The following is a 26111-nucleotide window of genomic DNA, read 5'->3' on the forward strand; positions in this document are numbered from 1 at the left end:
TACATGGAAGAACAAAAAAATACCAATGTAATATATTAATTAAAATTAAATTACATAAATGACTTGGGCTTACTGATTCTAAAGATCTCCAAACATACAATTTCACTATTTGAAGCTATCTAGACTTTAAAATTTAACATTTTAAAAATTAAGAGCTTATGTAGAACAAAGTACACATACATTAAGTGAACCACTTGATTAATTTTTATGCTTGTATACACCCATGTAACCATCACTCAGATCAAGATATGGAATATTCCAGCACCCAGAAGACTTCCTTAGGACTCCTTCGAGTCAGAAATTACTCCCAAGGGTCCTATCATGACCTATATCACCTTTGCTGATTAGTTTCGTCTGTTTTTGAGCTTCGTATAAGTGGAATCATATGGTATGTATTCTTTTGTGTCTGACAGTTTTCACTCAATATTATGTCTGTGAGAATAATTCATATTGTTGAATGTATCAGTAGTTCCTTCTTTCTTAACATTGTGTGTTATTTCATTGCATGAACATACCACAATTTATTTAGCCACTTTATTATTGGCAGACAATGAGTTGTCTCTGGTTTTCGGCTATTACAGTATGCCATGAATATTTGGGAACACATATCTTTGGCAAGAATAAACCATAATTTCTGGTGGAAAAGTAGAATTACAGCATCATAAATAAAAATGCATTGTAAGTTCAACTTTATTTTAATTAGATAAAATACATAGGCATTAAATAAGAAAATAATAAGTAATCTTGACGTTTGCTTTTGTTATCGTTAGAGGAGCAGATGTTAATATCTTCCCCAGAGGAGGATTACAGAATGGCTCCTCATGGAAAATTATGTGGAAAGCATTCCAGAATGAGCTTCAAGTTTATCCGGAATGTTATTTGAGGACCTCTCTCTGCCAAATGGTACTTGATGAGTTAAAATTAAGTTTGTTTCCACATCTTGGCTATTGTGAATTGTTGCAATGAACATGAGAATGTTAATATCTTTTTGAGTTCTTGATTTCAATTCTTTCAGATAATTAACCAGAAATGAAATCGCTGGATTACATGGTAGTTCTATTTTGAATATTTTGAGGAACCTCCATATAGTTTTCCATAGCAGCTTTACCATTTTGCATTCCCACTAACATTGTACAAGGGTTCCAATTCTCCATATCCTCAGTAACACTTGTTGTCTTTTGTTCTTTTGATAATAGCCAATCTGATAGGTGTGAGGTGATATCCTATTGTGATTTTGATTTGTATTTCCCTGATGATTAGTGACACTGAGCATTTTTTCATGCACTTGTTGGCCATTTTTATGTCTTCTTTGGAGAAAGGGCTATTCACGTTCTTAGCCCATTTTTAAAGTGAGTTATTAGTTTTCATGATATTGAGTTGTGTCCATTGTCAGAAGAATGGATAAAGAAGATGTAGCATATACACATAATGGAATATTATTTAGCCTCTAAAAAGAAGGAAATTCTGTAATACGTGACAATGTGGATGAACCTTGAGGACTGAGCTAAATGAAATAAAGTTGCAGAAGGACAAATACTGCATGATTCCACTTATATGAGGTATTGAAAATAGTTAAACTCATAGAAACAGAGTGGAATGGTGGTTGCCAGTTGCTGGAAAAGGGAAATGGAGAGTTACTAATCAAAAGGCATAGAGTTTCAGTTAAGCAAAATGAATAAGCTCTAGACGTCTGCTGTATAACATTGTACCTAGAGTCAACAATACGGTATTGTGCACTAAAAAATTTGTTAAGAGGGTAGATCTCATGTTAAGTGTTCTTAACACACACACACACACACACACACACACACACATTGTAGTAGGTATTTCTTTTCCCTCTATCCTCCCTCCCAGAAGCTCACATCCAAATATCGAAACAAATGTGTCAACAATTGACTTCAACATCAGCAGCAATAATGCTCTTTTCTAAGCAAGGAAGTGTCTTATCCCTGGCATTTCTCAGGTCAGCATACTTTCAGACTCTTTTTTCCCCACTCATTGCTGGTAGCCAGGACCATTAATTCAGAGGGAGAAGTAATACTGGTTTTCGATTTTTGTTGGTTTAGGCTTTAAACTGAGAGCATAACGGTCCCATCTTGGTTAGAAGTCTTTCCTTTTCATGTGTGAATTTTTCCTTCTCTGGCTGGAGCTGGGGGTATCCTGGATTCAAGTGCACTTATAAACGAAACAATGTGTGGATTTCTTTCAAGATTCTAAAGGTATTTTATAAATACAGATTTTGAAGAAAAAATATTTAGCATATCCAAACGTTTACCCATTTAGTAATTTGAAAGCATAGGTTTTAGCACTTTACAAAAGCTTTCATAAGACATCTCCTTTAACACAGTATTTGTGTTTACCTGCCATTGCACCCAACAGCAGCATCCACAAACATGTCCAAAAAATTGTTGACTCTAGCTTTCAAAGAATGGAAAAATAACTGAAATAATTTAATGTAAAAATTGTGGTAAAACACACATCACATAAAATTTACCATCTTAACCATTCTGAAGTGTATAGTTCAGGGATTAAATACATTCACATCGCTGTGCTGTCATCAGCACCATCCCATCCATCTCCTGAACTCTTTTCACTTTGCTAAACTGAAACTCCCTGCCCATGAAAGAATAACTCCTTACTCTCCCCTCCCCATGGTCCCTGGCAACTGCCATTCTACTTTCTGTGTCTATGAGTTTGACTACTCTGGGTACCTCATTTAAGTGGAATCATACAGTATTTGTCCTTTGGTAACCGATTTATTTCACTTAGAGCCATGTTCTCAAGTTTCATCCATGCTGTAACTTGTGTTAGACTTCCCTTCCTTTTTAGCGCCGAGTAATATTCCATTATATGTATGTACCACATTTTGCTTATCCATTCATCCATGGATGGTCACTTGGGTTATTTCCACCTTTTGACTATTCTGAATATTGCTGCTATGAACACGGGTGTACAAATATCTGTTCCAGGGCTTGCTTTCAATTTCTTTGGATCTATATCCAGAAGTGGAATTGCTGGATCATATGGTAATTCTATTTAATAATCCAATTTTTAAAAACTTAAAAACATTTGTAATAATATTGTATGATTCCTATTATATGAAGGTCACAAACAGGAAAAACTATCATACGGTGATAAAGTCAGAGAGGTGGCCACCTCTGAGCAGCGGAGGCTGACTGGACGGGGCCAGAAGGGAACTCTCTAGGGTGATGGAAACATTTTACCTCTTGATCTGGGTAGAGGTTACACAGTATACATAAGAATGCATCAAGCCATACATTTAAGCCATATCGTACATTTTACTTTATGTAAATTATACCTAAAAAAACTCTCAGAGATATTTAACAGTGATATTTTTAAGCTGATATGGCACAGAAAACTCAGAGCCACGATATATTTAAATTTAATTTAAATATAGATAGATAGGTATGAAATAAGTTTTACATGTTTAAAAAAGCATTTGTAATATCTGACTAAGTAGGACAAATTTTCACCAGGCAGTTTCAGGAGGTTCCATATATCATGCTAGAATATAAATGCCCTTTTATGGATAAATGTTTCCTTTTGCCTGTAATTCCATGGAAAAAGAACAAAAAAAGAGCAAAGTTTCCAAGGATATGTTTCCTATGTTAACCATTGAAAATTTATATCATTAACAATTGAGGGAAGGTCATAAGTGTATACATTAAATTTATCTTTACATCTGAGTAATCGATGTTTAAATGAGTCACTATTTCAATGTGGTTCATTTTTATTCCACAATTCTGAATATATATATATACACACACTTATGGTTGAAAAGAACTTTGTTACCGCAGAGCCTGTTAGGGAAGGCTGCCAAACAAACACTAAAAATTACCTGCCCTCGTATTTTTTCTATGAACAGCTTGTCTAACCCACAGAAAATTCAGAAACGGAAAATTAAAGATAATTCTTCACTGCTAACCCAACCAAAGAATTCCGTCATTCTAGAAAAATGGGTGTATTTTGACTTAGAATAACGTATGCCTGGCTAATTTACCTCTCGACAATAATGCAGAAGAAAAAGTGACCTAAATGAAGGAGCTGTGGTTAAAGCATAAAGGAAGAATGAGTTATAGACCACCCAATAAAATTATGAGAGAGTAAGCTGAGATTCAATTTGGAAAATTCCGTCAGGGAAAAAAATAGTCAGAAAAGATCTGGTGAGGAGAACTGGAGACATACGTGTACAGCATCTGTCTGGCCTGCCGGCTCAGATGCGCTCTGTGAGGCCAGCAGCAGAGCTTCCTGAAAGTCAGTGCCTTTGCGTCCTGAATATGTGTCCCTAGAAAAGATGACTCCGTGCCCAGATAACACAGCAGATACAGAAAAAAGAAAGCAAGACGAATAAAAGGGCAGAGACCTTTGTGTATAATGAATGATCAAGAAGTTTGGTGAGTGACCTGCCTGTAACGACACACACAGAGAAAAGAACTAGTTCTGATAAAATCAGATTAGTTATGGATAGAGGAAGAGCGAATTATCTTGTACAATAGGCCGAGTCACACCAGCTGCCTGTAAAATCTTGCACGGGGATTTTAATGAGCTCTCATTATCTCAGAACTGGGTTAAAACATCAGAGAACAGAAACTTCTAAGAATCAGAGTCCTAATTCTTCAAGGCATTTGGTCATGCGAACATCAAGCTAACCTTTCTGTCACAGCCAGAGACTGGGCTTGTCACAAAGGTGAGTTCTGCACAGCTTCTCCAGCTCACTACTTAGAAAACATACCATCGAATCCCTAATAACAGCAGCCTTTGCTATTTATAACTGTGTTCAAAGCTTAGTTACTAATTACAGCGTTTGAATTGCACATTCACCTATCTCCCATTCCATAAATCCATGGGAATAAAGCAGAGAGAAGGGGAGGGGGAGAGGGAGAGGGACTTACTTTAACTTTAGTTCTTAAATAGCTTTAAAAATTAACATTGAATTGTCACAAAAGAATACTTGTAAAATATGTATATGGCATAAAGAATCATGATAAAGTGACTGTTAATCCTTTGCTCAAAACCTCCCAATGGTGTCACGTCCCCCTCAGAGTAAAACCAAAATCTTCCTTGAGATCCACTCCCACCTGGTACCTCCTACCTTGCCTCCTACTCACCCCTCCCCCACTTGGCTCCAGCCACCTGACTTCTTGCTGTTCCTGGAGGGCTGACTTCTCCCATCTCAGGCCTCAGTCCTTCCTCTGCCTGCAGCTCTCCAGCTGAGCCGCACATCCTCAGGGCTTCACCCCAATGCCACCTCCACAGCCAGCCTTCCCTGGCCACCCTATATACAACTTCAACTCACCCCAGTCAACACTTCCTCATCTCCTTCTGTGCTTCATTTTTAAAATTCTTAGCATCTATCACTAAATAACATATACTGTTTATTAATCATGTTTGTTGCCTATCTCTAAGCACCAGAAGTTAGCTCCAAAGAACAGAATGTCTGTTCTGTTCACTGTCATTTCCCCTAACACACTGAGAGCTCTGAATAAGTATTTGTTGAGCGTGTATATGAGGAAACACCCTTGTATCCAGCACCCAACTGAAGGAATAGGACAAATCCCCTGCATGACCCTCCTCCATTCCATCCTTTCCTCCTTGATCAGAAGTGGCCATGAATCTAAACTTGTTTATCACTCTCCTGCTTTTTAAAAAAATATTGTGTGTTTGAAACACAATATGTGTTTATATACCTATAAATATACTGTTTAGTTTTGCATATCTTTGACTTTCTATAAATGCAATCATTATGTATGCATTCTTCTGTGATTTGGTTTTTTCATTCAACAGTGTGTCTTTGAAGTTCATCCATGTTACGTGTAGCTTTGGTTCAGTTTTTGCCACTGTATAGTACTATACTGTATGATTACACCACCATTAATTTATCCATTTTTCTGTTTATTGATATTTGGATTGTATTTGGTTTTAGTGTTACAAAAATTTTCTCTGTGAACATTCTTATACACGACCTTGCGATTGTGTGCTTTCAGATCTGGGGCTGGACTTGAAAGGTTGTAGGGTCTTTTGTTCTTAGTCTTTATTGGATAGTGTCAAATTATTTCCAAAGAGATTGCTCCAATTTACGTTTCCATCAGCACTGTTCTGGTTGCTCCACGTTCTCACAATAACTTGAGATTATCAGACTTTCATAGTTTTGCCAATCTGTTGGCAGTAAAACCACCTCGTGGTTTCAGTCAGTGTTTCCTTGATTATCAATGTTATTAAGTGTCTTTTCTTTGGCTATTTGGGTTTTTTCCTCTGTAAGTGTCTCTTGACCATTTTTTATTTGGTTATTTTTTTCTGTTGTATTTGTAAGCATTCCTTACATATTCTGGATAAAAATATCTTGTTCGTTACAAATGTTGCACTAAATCCTTCTGATTGTGGGATTTTTACTTTATGTTTTCTTTTCCTGAACAGAAGTTCTTAATTTTAGTGTAATTAAATATATATTATTTTCTTTGTCAGTTATCCTTTTTAACTCAGAAGTTAGATATCTGATACTGTCTTCTACTTGTTTTATAGTTCTTCCTTTTATATTTAAGTCTTAATCCACCTGGAATAGATTTTTTTAGAATGTATAGTATGATGTAGGGGGGGCCAACTTCATGTGTATAACCAATTGTCCAAGCACTATTTGTTGAAAAATCCAATCTTCCTACTGGCCTGCAGACGCCAGTTTCATAATGTATCATTTCCATATTTGTTTGGGTCTTTGTCTTTTGTTCCATTGATCTGTCTACCCTTTTACTCAACATTTATTCTTTTAATTTAATTTTTATTTTATTGTGGTAAGAACACTTTATATGAGATCTACCCTCTTAACATATTTTTAAGTGCATAATACAGATGGTAATCTATAGGCAAAATGTTATACAACAGATCTTTTGAACTTATTCATCTTGCATAACTGAAACTTTATACCTGTTAATTAACAACACCTCATTTAAAAAACACTTTAGAAAGTAAGGATAGAAAGCTACTTCCTTAACATAACAATAATACTTCTCAGGAACCAATGCTTAATGATGAAAGACTAGAAGCATTTTCATTTACACCAGATGCTCGTTATTTATTATAATTTAAGTTGTTCTGAAGGTGTTAAATAATGCAACAATTCAGTAACAAGTAATACACCAACTGGGAAGGAGGGGGCAATATTCCCTTATTTCCAGATGCTATCACTATATTTATGAAAAAGCCATTGAAAATAATAAGAGAATTCTGTAAAGTAGTCAGTTATAAACGTTATACGCAAAATTCAACAGATTCCTTTCTGTGGAAACAATTCATATCACAAAAGAGAGTCTACTCACAAAAACAATAAGAGACTAAATATCTAGGAATCCCAAGAGTAACTAATAGCAAATACCTATTGAGGGTGAGGGATTTTTTACGCTGTCACTTAATCCTCAAAGTAAACTGTGGTTATGTGTTATTACTATACTCATTTTGTAGTTGAAAGACCTGAGCTGCGGAAGGGTTTAATAGCTTCCCAAGGTCATTCATAGAACACAGCAGAGTCAGGATTTGAACCAAAGTTCATGATCTTAACCACTAGGCAAGAGTGCCACTCTACCTTTTACAAAGAAAATCATAGGACTCTACTAAGGGATCAGAAAAATGTCCAATTCAGTGGACACATGTGAAGAGGATGGCTGCATGTAATGAAGGATGTCAGTTCTTATCAGATTATATTTGAATTAATGCAAACCCAATAAAATCCTGACAGAATTTTTTTTTAATGTAACAACTTTATTGATTTATAATTATTCATATCAGGATTTTTTTCTTAATTTGCCAAATGATTCTAAGTTCTAGAAGTCTAAACATGGAAATTCTGACAAGAGGAGGGTAACTTGCCTAAGCTGATACTAAAATATACTATAAAGCCATATTTATTAGAATAATGACGTACTGGGGTAGAAATAGACCAGGGTCCTCAAGCTGGAGCAACTTTGCCCCTCAAAGACATTTGGCAATATCTGGTGACATTTTTGATCGTTACAACTCAGGGATGGGGTGCTACTGGCATTGGGTGGATAGAGGTCAGGGACGCTGCTAAAAATCCTATAGTGCCCAGGACAGCCCCTCACTCCCACCCCGGCCAGTAATTTGGCACCAAATAAAGAATAATCTAGCCCCCAAATGTCAATAGTGCCAAGGCAGAAACTAAAATAGACAAATGAATAGAACAGAGTAGAGAAAGTAGCATTAGACCTTAGCATCTATAGAAATATAATCTAATATAAAGGTGTCATTAAACCAGTGGAACATTATGATTAATTAATGAACCATTTGAAAAACAAAATTAAAGTCAATCCTAACCTCATTTCTTACACCAAATCTGACAGTGCATAAAAGTTAAAAACATCTCCACAGAATAAAAACAAAGACAAAATAAAAACTACAACCTGGGGAAAATAAGTGCAATATATAGGTCAGACAAAAAATTAATCTCCCTGATATACAAAGAGTTTTTATAAACTGATAAGGAGAAGACAAACCACACAGATAATATAGGCAAAGCACATAAACAGGATGCTCAGAAATTAAAAATATGTACAAATATAATAATGAAAAGTGAAAATTACATATAAAAAACAAAATATATAAAATGTAATAACGAAGTATAATAATGAGAGATGCAAATTAAAATAAGATATCATTTTGACAAGCAAAAAACCAAAAGCCTGCAATGACTGAAGACACAGACTTTTGAGTCAAATCTCCTGGAACGAATCCTGCAGAGCCCTCTCTTACTGGCAGTAACAAGTATTACTAGCAATGTAAGCCTTCTATCCTCCAGTCTCGGGAAAGCTACAAAGGGCATCCACTGCGGTTATGGTTACATACTGAATAGTCTAAATTTACGTGGCCCAAATGCTGGATTAACAGCATTCTTTTATATAGACTGACCCTATTTGACTGTATAAATCTATGCTAATTCATTTTTTCTGGTGCAAATTTACTGGAGGCAATATCAGGAAATTTTACTAGCTGTAATGATTTATTCAGGCCTCTAGAGTGCCATTTATTTCCCAGTAGAAAAGTAGTTTAGAATATTTCAGTACTTCATTATTCAATGATTTCCCTCTAAAATCCATTAAAATTCAAGTAAAAAAAAAAATCTCCTATGGGGCTGCAAACATCCTTAATGGTTTGGGCCAGAGTTATGAATATTTCTGAAGAAATGATATTTGTCCATATCCTTAGTATCTTGAAAGGAGCTATTCTATATGAGAGAAAAAAAAATCCCTCTCCATTTGCTGTCCCTAAATTAAAATTCATGATTTGGTAGAGCACTTGAATACAACCCTTGTTTCTTACCATGTCTGTGGGAATTGTGATTCCCAGGTAGCCTGACGTCAAGTGAAACCCAAAATCACAGCACAGAAAAAACCCCAAAAACCCAAATACCCAGTGCTGCCTGGGTCCTCAGACACCATTTCCATGAGGCTGAAGTTGCCCAGTGGGCCAGTAACAGAGGGCCGTCAAATAGCACAGGTGGGCTGCGTGGACTTGCCACCAAAACCTGTCCTCCAGTCACACATCACATCTTGAGACAGCCCAACCATGAGCACCCTTGCTCAGCTCAGGTCCCCAACAGTCACAGCTGCTGGCAGGAGGAAAGGCAGTTCTCATGAATCTGCTCTCCTTTCTGAGCACAGGGATGTCACTAAGGCCCGTGGGTTGGATGAAAGAATGACTCAGAAACCAAAGCATTTAGAAAAGAAAAGAAGACGTTTACTTGCAGAGAAGTTGCAAGGATGTCATTCTTTAGGAAGATCAACTCATTAAATAAAACACCCAATAGGAATTTAAGAAAAAAACATAAGATTACCAAAGTCACCAGGCTGATAGTAGTCTGTTAATAGCGAACCTATTCACAAAAACTGGACACATCTTTAGCCAACAGCTCTGCAAAAGTTAAGGATAAAATGATTCTATTATGGAGTTAACTTACAGGAATGCTCAAAATCTTCCACTCGTTCCCCAACTTTCTTGAAATGAATGAATTCCAAACTCCTTACCACGTCTTATAAGGCTGGTCTCTCTGCTCCCTGACGTTATGTCCTCTCACTTCCTCCCTTGTGCTCTGGGCTCTGACCAAACTGTATCCTGTGCTGTTTTCAGACACACAGGCTCTTACCTGAGGCAAATATATTTGTCGAATAAATTCATGAGCATGAGTTTGAAAGTATGAGAAACAAGGACTTGCAGAAAGATCAACAGTTGTTCCCGTGGCTTCCCACATGGATTCTAGAGAGGTGGCAGTGACTGGATTTCGAGTTCCCTCCTGGGCATGAAATCTTGCCCTTCAGTGCTCTTCTCCAGCCCAGCCCCACTGTGCTATTTTTTCTCAACCTCTTTTAAAGTATTCTCTGTCTGCTTAGCAGCCTATTAAGGTGTCTGGATGTGCCTATGCATGTAGGACTTCTTGGGGACAGGGGGTGGGTAGAGGGAAGAGGCCTTCTTTCACAATATCTCAAACCTCATCGGCAGTTATATAAAGCTTGGTTGCATCCTAGAGCTCCCAAATGGTAATTACAAGACTTGTCAAATGCCACTACTCAGTAAAAGGGATCAAAAAAGGAAAGAGTTAAAACTCTTCAGAACCAGTGAAGAGAGCCTTGTTGTTGTGAGCTGTGATAAAAAAGAGGGGGGAAAAAAAACACCAAGCTAATAATTTGTGCTGAAATTTTTCTTTTGTTCCCTAATTAAGATAGCCTTGTGATCAATCTTTGTTTCTCAACCTTGGCTGCACATTGGAATCATTTGAAGATCTTTAAAGAAAATACTGATGCCTGGGACCCACCCCAGGGATGCTGATGTAAATTGGGCTAGAGAGCGGTCTAGGTGTTGGGATTTTTAAAGCTCCTCATGAGATTCTGGTGTGCGCTTTAATATCACCAGTTAAAACGATATGGAATGATATGGTGTAATCATTTATAATGATGATGGCACAGTGCTTAATTAAACTGGATACTTATACTAACAAGTACAATTGGCAAATATCTGAGATCACACATAAGTATAGGCACATGTTGAGTCACTGTGCTGTAGATACCGGTTGGTGTGTTTTACAGAGAGAATGAAGAATATCTGAGAATCCAGCATTCTAAACACCTTAAAGAAGGATATTAAGGAGGTTTCTTCTTTTTTCTTAAAACTATGCTTATTTGGCTGCAGGAATAGAGGTGCAGGAAGTGGAGGGGAAAATTATCAAGTGACAGTAAATATTAAAATCTTGGAGATCAAGTAGTTTTTCACCACAGTTTGCTCTTCTTAGAAATTCCAAAATTTTATCATCAGCATTAAAACATGTATTTTATTCAAGAAGTGAGAGGTTCAGGCTCTCACTTCTTGAATAAAAATGAATGAATATATTACTGAGGTACCTCACTTGAAATTGTGGAGTAGATATCATTGGGGCATTGAAAATGTGTATTGAAAGTGCTTTGATCTCCTTCACGTGAACACACTTCCCCTTGGAATTTAAGCTCATTTCTCTGCACACAGCATGCTAAACACACGTTCCACGGCCATAACACGATCATATTCAAAATGTCACCACTTTTTTCAACACTGTGTCGGGATCAGAAGGCGTTTTGTTGACCAACTGTTCTTTGCGAAGCCAGGCATGCATTCACTGGACTTCTGGTGCCTCTCAGTTGTGTAGTCACAGCCTTTTTGCTGTCTGTACTGATCCCAGTACACCTTTTCCAATTTATCTTATGGCTCACTAACCTGTCATTTACTCTATGGAAGTCCTTCCCCCTGCAGCATGGACTTTCAGCGGGAGGAGGAAAAGTCATCAAACATCTCCCCTCGCACGGCTTTACATGTCTGGTTTTCTACAGCTATATGCCTAGGGTACACACAGTGATAGCAATTCCATGGGGTGGTATGCTATTTGTAATGATGGGGTTCAGGACATGCTACCCCAAAATATGACACCTTGGCATATTGAACATTTTAAACTGAAGGAATTTCAGAAATGGCATGTACAGGAAGGACTTTCTGCCCTTCCCTGGAGCACCCCATGTGAGAGGTGCCCTCCCTCTACCCAGAGGAAGGGACTCAGAGGGGAATGTGAATGAACAGGCCTTGATAATTTCCCCCAGTTTATTACACTTAGCTCATAGTCTTTGTCCCATCACATCTTCCCATGACTTTCCACTCCTCATCAAACCTAGCATAAAACCACTCAAGCTTAACTGTTTCTTCAAGTCCTCGTTTCCTTAGGAAGGCTCCTGTGTCACATAAACCTTATATTAAATTAATTTGTATGCTTTTCTCTTGTTAATGTCTTTTATTACAGGGGTCCCAGTCAATGATGCAAAGGGTAGAGGAAAAATATATTTTTCCTCCCCTATAATGCTATGAAAGTCCAACAATTTCATCTGATAACGGAATTTCACCAATTTATTCTGTGCTCTCTCAAAAGTGTCTGTCTCTGACCTTGAACCTGGTTTTGTAAACTCCTCTGTGATTCTGTGACTTGTACCTGTTTTTGCTACAAGGAACGTGAGCTTGAAAAATGCCTTTGTGTTCTTGATCTCATCCGCTATTAATAAACCTCATACTGGAAGGTATGATGTTCTGATTGTTTTAAAAAATACTCAATATGCTTAACAAAGACATCACCACGTTCTGCTTAAAAATGAAATGAGAGTGTCAAAAACTTTATGCTACTTTTGGAGAAATATTTATATACTGGAGCCCTGAAGGAAAATGGAAGATGTTTTGCTATTCAGTTAGTTCCTCTCATCCTTCCAGATTCATTTGACTCAGAGCTGGTTTTGCGTTTGTTATATTATTCTGTACTATGGTATTTGCTACTATTTTCATCTCTGATTTTCCATCTCAATGAATAACTTTTGAGCCATTGATCCTTTTCATAAAATTGGGGATATATCAAACACAAGAGTAACAACAACTCAGGCAAATTAACAAGTTCAGTTGACGAATAAACCCACAAATGATGTGGGAATCTGAGAACTGCTCTTGTTAAGTAAAACGGCTGCTGACGGCTAAAGGACTTGTTGGATGTTTACAGTACATTCTGCAGTTGTTAAGAAGGGAACCAGATTTCCGTGGAAATCATAGCAAGTGTTACATTTCATATTTATCAAAGGCGTGTGAACAAAATTGTTTCATCTCTTTATTCCTCTGAAACTGCCAAACCACATGCTCGCCCCTTGACAGATTCCGCCCGCCCCCCCTCCCCGTGAAGTGTGGAACAGAAAACTCCACAAGGATAGGACTGTGTCTGTACTTTGCCCAGCCGGGTACCTGGACATGGTCAACTCTGTACGTACCTGTTGATGGAGTTAGTACATCCACTATCATCAGCCTCAATAGGTGAAGTGCTCTTGATTTCTCCCACTTTATCATCTTCTACTCTCAGAACCCTATGCATGTTAAGAAGTAAGTGCAAACAGATTATACTTTTCTGCCTACTCAAAGGGCACAAGGGATAAGAGTCACACCTTGAGCCCAGGATGACAAATCGATTTTGATTTGTGTATCAACAATAATTAACTGGTAGTGACTGCTTGGAGCATTGGAGTGAGAAGGATTCTGAGGTCACATCTGATTTCAGTGGGAAAGAGAATGGTGATCAATTAGTAGTGGGACTGTGGGTTGGGAGTGAAAATTGGCATCACATTGGGCATGAATTTTCCATTCCCATCTTTAGTTAGTTATTTTGCAGTAAAAAGCTAAACACTTTAAGTGCCGATGGTGGAATTTAAGGTGCCAGCAATGAGGTAGAGGAGTGATTGAGAATATCAGCCATTTGATGGATTCTCCAAAAATCCCAAGGCTTCACCTGCCTGCAGTCTGCTCCATGCAGGATACTAGGTGAGGCTTTGGGGACAATAAGTGACACAAATCAAGAGTTCCTATACCTGACTGAATATCAGAAATGCCTATGGAACTTTATTATATCAATTCCTCAATTGAGACCTATTGGCTCATACACTCAGGGGCAGTATTTAGGATTCAGTATTTTAAAAAGCATCCTGTGATGACTCGGATTCACACGCAAGTTTGGGAGACAGTGATAAAATCTACTCGGGAGAACCAAAACCTGAATCCTTCCCAGCAGAATGCCTAGGAAGTTGTTTGTCAAAGCTGCTGCTTAAGGATTCTACACAGCGATGACAGATAGTATCTTCCTAGACTGATGTCCTGATATCTGGTTGTCTCTTTTTGTGATGTTAGCAGTCATGGCATAATCATTGCTTAGCTCCTTCTAGGGTTTAAAAATAACGATATTCTACTTATGTCATTCCTTTTTCATATTTTAGCTGGAATATTACTATAAAGAGAAATTTGCCTCTTTACTATTACTTGCCTCTTTAGTAAGTATTTAATTACTCTGAGTTACAGTTTGTATAGAAAAGGCAGGATAAATGATCAATTTCCCATTTATTTGTCAATTTTCAAAGTAATGAGTTTAATATCCTTCAAAGGTGATTAATAAAATTTTGTTTTTATTTAAATTATCAATTGGAACTCATGGATAAAATATACTTAAATTCTTTCAGTCCTTTGCCATATAACTACTGTTTATTGATGCTCATTTTGTTCTATCTGCAACCAGTAGGGGCTTCTAAGGAGTTGTTGGCTCCTCAGTCTTTTTGACATGATCCTACTAACCCTTGATAGTTTCCCTGCGTTTAGGTCTGAAAAAATGTTCCAGCTTTCTCTTTTATGTGGAATCAGCCTTTGCTCCAAGGAACCTTGGTTCTTTTTGACAGGAAATAGCATTTAGAGGCCACAATCTGAATGCTAGGGGTGTTCATCACTACTGGGTTGTCATTGTTTCTTTTTTAAAAAAATTTTTATTTGTAGATTTATTTACAAATCAATGACATATAGAGAAACCAATAATGGGCATAAATGTTTAATAATTACAAAGGAGGATATGTAAATGCCCTGTAAGGACATGAAAAGATGCTTTCTCTATCATTTGTCATCAGATAAATTCAAATTAAAACCAATATGAGATATCACTACACACTCACCAGAATGGCTAAATTATTGACAGAAGGACTGCCAATACCAAGTGTGCTGAGGATGTGGAGGCAAAAAGAACTCTCCCATGCTGATAGCAGTGTGAATGGCTGCACTCCCCTGCAGAGCTTCCCGGCGGTTCCTAGCAAAGCTGAGTATGTGCACACTTCATGAATCTGCAAGTCCATTCCTAGGTTTATACTTGAAACAATGCACACAAAATATACACTCAAAAATATTCATACATACAAAAATATTCATAGAAGCATTATTTGCAATAGCTTCAAACTAGAAACGACCTAAGTGTCCACCAACTGTAGAATGGATAGATAAATAGTCATGCCAAAGAATTCTACACAACACTGAAAAAGATCAAACTATTGCTATTTGCAACAATAGACATAACGTTGGCCAAACTGAGAATGAATAAATGCTGCATGATTCCATTTGTATCAAATTAAGAAAAACAAGCAACACTAACCTATGGGAATAGAAATCAGAGTGGTGGTTACCTTATTAGTAATTGGTAATTTGTAATGATTGAGAGGAGCACAAAGGAGATTTCTGTAATGCCATTACTGTTCTTTTAAAAAAATTTACATAGGGGGCTTCCCTGGTGGTGCAGTGGTTGAGAATCTGCCTGCCAATGCAGGGGACACGGGTTCGAGCCCTGGTCTGGGAAGATCCCACATGCCGCGGAGCAGCTAGGCCCGTGAGCCACAATTGACTGAGCCTGCGCGTCTGGAGCCTGTGCTCCGCAACAGAAGAGGCCATGACGGTGAGAGGCCCGCGCACCGCGATGAAGAGTGGCCCCCGCTCGCCGCAACTGGAGAAAGCCCTCGCACAGAAACGAAGACCCAACACAGCCATAAATAAATAAATAAATAAACCAAAAAGTTAAAAAGAAAACCAGAAGCAAACGAGCGCGCACACACCCCTTAAGGGACAGCCTGTCCCGGCGCTCAGGCAAAAAAAAAAAAAAAAAAAAATTTACATAGGTGTGTTTACTTTGAAAAAATACATTGAGCTGTACATTTCGGATTTGTGCACTTTCTTGTATATATGTTTATTTCAATTAAAAGAACTTAAATAAAAGCAAACCATGGCAATCCCTCTCCTGGGGGCTTCTATCCTATACGGTGACCTGGGTTACACAGTGTACACTAAGTACAGTTTTCCAGCTTTCACTGTTTCTACCAACATGTGATTCACCCACCAGCCCCATTTATCCTCCTTCTAACCTCCCCAGTAGTGTGGCAGACCAGCCTGTCGTCAATGGAGTGAACCACAGAAGGAGAGGACATAAAGTGTGAGGATTAAAGATGCAGAGAACCCCTGAAACATGAGTCACTCTGAAGACAAGAGCTACAAAGAGATGGCAGGGTTTTGCCCCATTCAATGCAAGAAGTATCAGCACCTCAAAGATTCATTAATCATAGCATTTTTCCATAGTTACATAAAAATGGAATGCTTCTAACTTTAAAGTCGGTTGTCATAGAACTGATTATTGTCATTTTGCTGGGAGAAGTAATCTAAATTTAACATAAAGAGTTATTACAGAAACCACATCAAATGTTGCCCTAGTCCGCCTGCTAATGCAGGGGACGCGGGTTCGAGCCCTGGTCTGGGAAGATCCCACATGCCGCGGAGCAACTGGGCCCGTGAGCCACAATTACTGAGCCTGCGCGTCTGGAGCCTCTGCCCCGCAACGGGAGGGGCCGCGATAGTGAGAGGCCCACGCACCGCGATGAAGAGTGGCCCCCGCTTGCCACAACTAGAGAAAGCCCTCGCACGAAACGAAGACCCAACACAGCTAAAAATAAATAAATTAAAATAAATAAATAAATTTAAAAAAAAATACTCTGCTCTTTAAAAAAAAAAAAATGTTGCCCTATAAAACACTAATCAAGGTATTTAACCCTGTGACATTCAAGTTACCATATCTCTAACTTTTTTTGAATTTATTTATTTATTTATACAGCAGGCTCTTATTAGTTATCTATTTTATACATATAAGTGTATATATATGTCAAACCCAATCTCCCAATTCATCCCACCACCACCCCCACCCCTGCTTTTCCCCCTTGGTGTGCATACATTTGTTCTCTACATCTGTGTCTCTATTTCTGCCTTGCAAACTGGTTCATCTGTACCATTTTTCTAGATTCCACATGTATGTGTTAATATACAATATTTGTTTTTCTCTTTCTGACTTACTTCACTCTGTATGACAGTCTCCAAGTCCACCCATGTCTCTACAAATGACCCAATTTTGTTCCTTTTTATGACTGAGCAATATTCCATTGTATATATGTACCACATCTTCTTTATCCATTCATTCGTCTGTTGATGGGCATTTAGGTTGCTTCCATGACCTGGCTATTGTAAATAGTGCTGCAATGAACATTGGGGTGCATGTGTCTTTTTGAATTATGGTCTTCTCTGGGTATATGCCCACCAGTGGGATTGCTGGGTCATATGGTAATTCTATTTTCAGTTTTATAAGGAACCTCCATACTATTCTCCATAGTGGCTGTATCGATTTACATTCCCACCAACAGTGCAAGAGGGTTCCCTTCTCTCACACCCTCTCCAGCATTTGTTTTTTGTAGATTTTCTGATGATGCCCATTCTAACTGGTGTGAGGTGATACCTCATTGTCGTTTTGATTTGCATTTCTCTAATAATTAGTGATGTTGAGCAGCTTTTCATGTGCCTCTTGGCCATCTGTATGTCTCCTTTGGAGAAATGTCTATTTAGGCTTTCTGCCCGTTTTTAATAAGGTTTTTTGTTTTTTTTTAATATTGAACTGCATGAGTTGTTTATATATTTTGGAGATTAATCCTTTGTCCGCTGATTCATTTGCAAATATTTTCTCTCATTCTGAGGGTTGTCTTTTCGTCTTGTTTGTAGTTTCCTTTGCTGTGCAAAAGCTTTTAAGTTTCATTAGATCCCATTTGTTTATTTTTGTTTTTATTTCCATTATTCTAGGAGGTGGGTCAAAAAAGATCTTGCTGTGATTTATGTCAGAGTGTTCTTCCTATGTTTTCCTCTAAGAGTTTTATAGTGTCTGGTCTTACGTTTAGGTCTTTACTACATTTTGAGTTTATTTTTGTGTATGGTGTTAAGGAGTGTTCTAATTTCATACTTTTCCATGTAGCTGTCCAGTTTTCCCAGCACCACTTATTGAAGAGACTGTCTTTTCTCCACTGTATATCCTTGCCGCCTTTGTCATAGATTAGTTGACCATAGGTGCGTGGGTTTATCTCTGGGCTTTCTATCCTGTTCCATGGATCTATATTCCTGTTTTTGCGCCAGTACCATATTGTCTTGATTACTGTAGCTTTGTAGTATAGTCTGAAGTCAGGGAGTCTGATTCCTCCAGCTCCGTTTTTTTCCCTCAAGATTGCTGTGGCTATTTGGGGTCTTTTGTATCTCCATACAAATTTTAAGATTTTTTGTTCTAGTTCTGTAAAAAATGCCATTGGTAATTTGATAGGGATTGCATTGAATCTGTAGATTGCTTTGGGTAGTATAGTCATTTTCACAATACTGATTCTTCCAATCCAAGAACATGGTATATCTCTCCAACTGTTTTGTGATCTTTGATTTCTTACATCAGTGTCTTATAGTTTTCTGAGTACAGGTCTTTTGTCTCCTTAGGTAGGTCTATTCCTAGGTATTTTATTCTTTTTGTTGCAATGGTGAATGGGATTGTTTCCTTAATTTCTATTTCTGATCTTTAATTGTTAGTGTATAGGAATGCAAGGGATTTCTGTGCATTAATTTTGTATCCTACAACTTTACCAAATTCATTGATTAGCTCTAGTCATTTTCTAGTGGCATCTTTAGGATTCTCTGTGTATAGTATCATGTCATCTGCAAACAGTGACAGTTTTACTTCTGCTTTTCCAGTTTGATTCCTTTTATTTCTTTTTCTTCTCTGATTGCCGTGACTAGGACTTCCAAAACTATGTTGAATAATAGTGGCAAGAGTGGACATCCTTGTCTTGTTCCTGATCTTAGAGGAAATGCTTTCAGTTTTTCACCATTGAGAATGATGTTTGCTGTGGGTCTGTCATATATGGCCTTTATTAGGTTGAGGTAGGTTCCCTCTATGCCCACTTTCTGGAGAGTTTTTATCATAAATATGTGTTGAATTTTGTCAAAAGATTTTTCTGCATCTATTGAGATAATCATATGGTTTTTATTCTTCAATTTGTTAATATGGTGTATCACATTGATTGATTTGCATATATTGAAGAGTCCTTGCATCCCTGGGATAAATCCTACTTGATCATGGTGTATGATCCTTTTAATGTGTTGTTGGATTCTGTTTGCTAGTATTTTGTTGAGGACTTTTGCATCTATATTCATCAGTGATATTGGTCTGTAATTTTCTTTTTTTGTAGTATCTTTGGTTTTGGTATCAGGGTGATGGTGGCCTCGTAGAATGAGTTTGGGAGTGTTCCTTCCTCTGCAATTTTTTGGAAGAGTTTGAGAAGGATGGGTGTTAGCTTTTCTCTAAATGTTTGATGGAATTCATCTGTGAAGCCATCTGGTCCTGGACTTTTGTTTGTTGGAAGATTTTTAATCACAGTTTCAATTTCATTACTTGTGATTAGTCTGTTCATATCTTCTATTTCTTCCCGGTTCAGTCTTGGAAGGTTATACCTTTCTAAGAATTTGTCCATTTCTTCCATGTTGTCCACTTTATTGGCATAGAGCTGCTTGTAGTAGTCTCTTATGATGCTTTGCATTTCTGTAGTGTCTGTTGTAACTTCTCCTTTTTCATTTCTAATTTTATTGCTTTGAGTCCTCTCCCTCTTTTTCTTGATAAGTCTGGCTAATGGTTTATCAATTTTGTTTATCTTCTCAAAGAACCAGCTTTTAGTTTTATTGATCTTTGCTATTTGTTTCTATTTCATTTATTTCTGCTCTGATCTTTTTGATTTCTTTCCTTCTACTAACTTTGGGGTTTTTTTGTTCTTCTTCCGCTAGTTCCTTTAGCTGTAAGGTTAGATTGTTTATTTGAGATTTTTCTTATTTCTTGAGAATAAGAAATAATTTTATTCTATAAAATTCTAATAAATAATTTTATTCTATAAGATTCCCTCTTAGAACTGCTTTTGCTGCATCCCATAGGTTTTGGATTGTAGTGTTTTCATTGTAATTTGTCTCTAGGTACTTTTTGATTTCCTCTTTGATTTCTTCAGTGATCTCTTGGTTATTTAGTAACGTGTTGTTTAGCCTCCATGTGTTTGTGTTTTTTACGTTTTTTTCCCTATAATTTATTTCTAATCTCATAGTATTGTGGTCGAAAAAGATGTTTGATATGATTTCAGTTTTCTTAAATTTACCGAGGCTTGATTTGTGACCCAAGATGTGATCTGTCCTGAAGAATGTTCCGTGCGCACTTGAGAAGAAAGTGTAATCTGCTGTTTTTGGATGAAATGTCCTATAAATATCAATTAAATCTATCTGGTCTATTGTGTCATTTAAATCTTGTGTTTCCTTATTAATCTTCTATCTGGATGATCTGTCCATTGGTGTAAGTGAGGTGTTAAAGTCCCCCACTATTATTGTGTTACTGTCAATTTCCTCTTTTATAGCTATTAGCATTTGCCTTATGTATTGACGTGCTCCTATGTTGGGTGCATATATATTTATAATTGTTATATCTTCTTCTTGGGTTGATCCCTTGATCATTATGTAGTATCCTTCCTTGTCTCTTGTAACATTCTTTATTTTAAAGTCTATTTTATCTGATATGATTATTGCTACTCCAGCTTTCTTTTGATTTCCCTTTGCATGGAATATCTTTTTCCATACCCTCACTTTCAGTCTGTATGTGTCCCTAGGTCTGAAGCAGGTCTCTTGTAGACAGCACATATATGGGTCTTGTTTTTGTATCCATTCAGCGAGCCTGTGTCTTTTGGTTGGAGCATTTAATCCATTCACATTTAAGGCAATTATCAATATGTATGTTCCTATCATGATTTTCTTAATTGTTTTGGGTTTGTTTCTGTAGGTCCTTTTCTTCTCGTCTGCTTCTCACTTAGAGAAGTTCCTTTAGTATTTGTTGTAGAGCTGTTTTGGTGGTGCTGAATTCTCTTAGCTTTTGCTTTTCTGTAAAGCTTTTGATTTCTCCATCGAATATGAATGAGATCCTTGCCAGGTAGAGTAATCTTGGTTGTAGATTTTTTCCTTTCATCACTTTAAATATATCGTGTCACTCCCTTCTGGCTTGTAGAGTTTCTGCTGAGAAATCAGCTGTTAACCTTATGGGAGTTCCCTTGTTTGTTGTTTGTCATTTTTCCCTTGTTGCTTTTAATAATTTTTCTTTGTCTTTAATTCTTGTCAATTTGATTACTATGTGCCTCGGATGTTTCTCCTTGGGTTTATCCTGCCTGGGATTCTCTGTGCTCTCTGGACTTGGGTGGCTATTTCCTTTTCCACGTTAGGGAAGTTTTTGACTATAATCTCTTCAAATATTTTCTTGGGTCCTTTCTCTCTCTCTTCTCCTTCTGGAACCCCATAATGTGCATGTTGGTGCATTTAATGTTGTCCCAGAGGTCTCTTAGGGTGTCTTCATTTCTTTTCATTCTTTTTTCTTTATTCTGTTCTGCAGCAGTGAGTTCCACCATTCTGTCTTCCAGGTCACTTATCCGTTCTTCTTCCTCAGTGATTCTGCTATTGATTCCTTCTAGTGTATTTTTCATTTCAGTTATTGTATTGTTCATCTCTGTTTGTTTGTTCTTTAATTCTTCTAGGTTTTTGTTAAACACTTCTTGCATCTTCTCTATCTTTGCCTGCATTCTTTTTCCAAGGTCCTTGATCATCTTCACTATCATTATTCCGAATTCTTTTTCTGGAAGGTTGCCTGTCTCCACTTCATTTAGCTGTTTTTCTGGGGTTTTATCTTGTTCCTTCATCTGGTACATAGTCCTTTGCCTTTTCATTTTGTCTATCTTTATGTGAATGTGGTTTTTGTTCCATAGGCTGCAGGATTGTAGTTCTTCTTGCTTCTGCTGTCTTCCCTCTGGTGGATGAGGCTATCTAAGAGTTTTGTGCAAGCTTCCTGATGGGAGGGACTGGTGATGGGTAGAGCTGGGTGTTGCTCTGGTGGGCGGAGCTCAGTAAAACTTTAATCTGCTTGTCTGCTGGTTGGTGGGGCTGTGTTCCCTCCCTGTTGGTTGTTTGGCCTGAGGCAACCCAGCACTAGAGGCTACAGGCTCTTTGGTGGGGCTAATGGCAGACTCTGGGAGGGCTCACACCAAGGAGTGCTTCCCCGAACTTCTGCTGCCAGTGTCCTTGTCCCCATGGTTAGCCACAGCCATTCCCAGCCTCTGCAGGAGACCTTCCAACACTAGCAGGTAGGTCTGGTTCAGTCTCCTATGGGGTCACTGTTCCTTCCCTCTGGGTCCTGATGTGCACACTACTTTGTGTGGAGTCTCTGTTTCCCCCAGTCCTGTCAAAGTCCTGCAATCAAATCCCACTAGGCTTCAAAGTCTGATTCTCTAGGAATTCCTCCTCCCATTCCCAAACCCCCAGGTTAGGAAGCCTGGCATGGGGCTCAGAACCTTTATTCCAGTGGGTGGACTTCTGTGGTATAACTGTTCTCCAGTTTGTGAGTCACCCACCCAGTGGTTATGGGATTTGATTTTATTGTGATTGTGCTCCTCCTACTGTCTCATTGTGGCTTCTCCTTTGTCTTTGGATGTGGGGAATCTTTTTTAGTGAGTTCCAGTGTCCTCCTGTCAATGATTGCTCAGCAGTTAGTTGTGATTCCGGTGCTCTTGCAAGAGGGAGTGAGTGCACATCCTTCAACTCCGTCACCTTGAACCAATCCTTTCTAACTATTTTCTCCATAACACTGTCTATACATACAACCAATGTTATATGTTGGATGAATTGGTGCATTAATATATTAAAATTGAATCAATAACTGGTAAAATTCTATTTAAAAAAATCAACTTTGTTGCTTGACTAAAATGCTCTTGTCACTTTTTAAAAACAAAACTGACCAGTTAGTTGTGTTAAATTGGCTTGTGGACAGAGCTTAAATGTTGTGTTCACACACTGTTAGGTGCTGTTCAACAAAGGGGAAAGTTTAGTCTCTGGAGAGAAATATCTTTATTGATTACTACACCAACAGCAATTACACTGAAACAGAGGCTAGTGAGTAAGACTTCTAAGTTCTTATATAACCTGATGACAGATAACTGAAGAACACCACAACATGTGCCCGTTCTGCTCCCACACGCTAGACATTCTGTGAAGTTGGACCATCACTACTATAGTTAGTGCTCACCTTCTCGGTTCCACAGGCACAGTCCCTGTCCCACCTGAAACGTGTGCTGGGGGAAATCAACAGCAAACCAGCAAAGAGTCCGGGACCCAAAACTTCTCCTCCTTTACTGATGTAATTCATGCATTGGGTGAACAAAACGTCCTCTATGTTTTATAACCCAATGCACACTGTTCCTCCAAGAGCAACAATTCAATGATGGGGGAAGTTTTTAAAACGATATTCTACCTTTATATGTGTTGTTATTCTTAAATTTCAAGACTGGTTCCAAATCAGAATTTAAAGGGAACTTAACCAGAGTGATATATTGAGATCTTGAGAACTAAAAATTTCACTGCATATAGCACTGAGGTTTGATTCATTAAAAATTCATACAGTGTTGTACAGTGGTTTGTTGATTATTAAGCTGTCACTGGATGACACAATACGCTCATTCTTCCACTAGAGGGCAGCTTAATAAATAATATATTCAACTCAAGTAAGCAAGGCTTTCCACAATAAAAAGACAAATCAAACTTTAAGAAAACATGAATGTATTAGGGACAATCAATGTACATCATAAAAACATATAGATCCCTAATGACGGCATTATATGGTTGGGAAGAATTATGAACACACAAGAAAATCCAAATTTTATTTTTACTTGATTGATTCACCCATCTATCCACTCATTTATGTATACATACCCTCACCTAATTAGCCGAAGGATTTCAGAATGAGAAAGCAATCTCAGAAATCATACATATGATCTTTGTTTTATAGGTGGACATGCTGGGGCTCAAAGTGAAATTATTTGCCTGAGTTCATTGTGTTAATTGATTCTGGAATCAGAACCAGACCTCCAATTCACAATTCCGTGCTCTACATTCACTACATTAAATTTTAAGATATTTTGAAAGTTCGAAAAGAAATAACCTTCTGTTTCTGAGATTTCAGAAAACATCATCTGCATTGTTGGTACAAAATAGTATGTGTCCCATATTCCATTTGTTTTCTACAGTGTTCTTTTTCCAACTTGTGTGTTTTGGACTCCTTGGGCTTGTCTTTCTCTTTGTGATAACCAATAGAATTACAGTTTTTGCCCTTGAAAATCCACAAGGCTTCGTAAGTGCTGGTAAAAGAAACCTCTGCAAATAATACAGGAAAAATGTTGCATTTTCCCCTGCAGCTTCGGAGAAAAAGCAAATGGCATTGTGTATAATGAAAATGTTAGTCAAACATCTGGACTTTAGATGGTGATGTTATATCCCATGAAAGTAAACTTCATCCTGTGAAAGGTCTAATTTTGACTGGTTGACTTAAAAATGTTTTGTTGTGGAGATAAAATTTAAATTCCTTTCTGCTTTCCAGAAGCTACAAGTGTGCATATCTTTTCATTTTAATCCAGAAGGGAATCACTAACACTTCCTTTTTCTCACTCTTGCATGAGGTATTATGATTTGAATAGAATTCTTATTTAACCAAAGAGCTTGAGAGTCTTACCTCATATTAATGAACAGCGTCCAGAGGCATCACCTGCTGCCCACATGCTCTTCAAAGTAAAAGTCTGGAAAAAATGGTGTTTCCATTACTTTTAAGTGGTATTCTCATCTCCACACACAAATCTCTAGCCTTAAGTTATTTTAAATTTTAGGTTTACTGTGGTTATTCCTAAATGATGGATTGAAGTTTGGTAATTGCATCTGTCTTCATGATGCATAGGCATTGCTCTGCAGTTGACGCCGTTAGGACCACTGGACTGTGTCTTACACAAGCCCAAGATGAGTGGATTAGTCATGCTCTGGTTAGCGTCATCCTAAATCTATTGGGCATGGCCTTTGCTCCCTCTTCCTGGGACCCTCAAGGAAATTATTGCTCCTCTGGCCACAGTTGACAATCAGTAGATCCTTGATGAATAGATGTATGTGTGAATGTTTGAGAGAAATGTCAGTTCTGTTTCTCCAGGACCACAGGTACTGGAAAAATAAAGTACTCTGAATTCCAAAATGGAATCTCTTATAACAGTATGTATGGCAACCACAGAATTAAGAAATGAAAACCTACGGCTCTCTCTCTCTTTATCATTATCAGTGAGTGAAGGATGAAGGTGTGAGAGTAGTTGAGTAAGCTGGCTCTTTTCTATGCCACTCTCACCCCTGTGCCTGCTTCTATCACAGTCCTTGTCATGATGTATTATAATCAAGGATTTATTTTCCTGTGTCCTCTGCAATGCTATGTGTACCTCAAGAGCAAGGACTATCTCTTGTTTTTCATATACCCTATGACTTAGCACAATGCCTGGCACATAAGGATAACACAATAAATGTTTTTTAAATGAATGAATGAAAAAAAGCCTCCGAAAAGAAAAGAAAGATATATGACTCTGTAAAGGTTAAATATTTGCAAAACTCAAACTTTGAAAATAGACTGTATATGGGACAAAACATTTACCAAAATTCTTGGCCCAGTCTATATAGACATTCTCTCGTATTGGAGTGAAATCTAATAGAAAGACTCCACTCTCCTGAGTATAAGACTTAAATCATTTAGAGCAGAACTCTTAGAGAATCATGTGTAAAATAAAGAAGCCCATCTGGTATTATAAGTATGTATTTGAGGGGAAAAAAAATAACAAAACATAACACAAAACACACTTATCATTTTTATTACACAATCTGCAGAAAGTAAAGATTTTTGAAATCTTTTTGGCCAGAGGGTATATGAAAAAAGATTGATTTTCCCAAATGTAGGAGTAAAGACCCCAGGAGGAACATAAGAT

The 26111-nt window shown here is 37.7% G+C and overlaps 1 protein-coding gene across 1 annotated transcript in view; it reads right to left on the reverse strand.

Annotated features, from left to right (window-relative positions):
- LOC102997661 (pancreatic triacylglycerol lipase) overlaps positions 1 to 26111 on the reverse strand; it is a 61626-nt gene that overhangs the window by 31566 nt on the left and 3949 nt on the right. Inside the window, exon 2 of the mRNA XM_007173149.3 lies at positions 24836 to 24899. The gene's annotated coding sequence lies outside the window, so the exon portion shown is untranslated. The remainder of the gene's footprint in view (positions 1 to 24835; positions 24900 to 26111) is intronic.

The sequence above is a fragment of the Balaenoptera acutorostrata genome, chromosome 16 (genome assembly GCF_949987535.1).
Source record: "Balaenoptera acutorostrata chromosome 16, mBalAcu1.1, whole genome shotgun sequence".
In the NCBI taxonomy this organism is placed as follows: Eukaryota; Metazoa; Chordata; class Mammalia; order Artiodactyla; family Balaenopteridae; genus Balaenoptera; species Balaenoptera acutorostrata.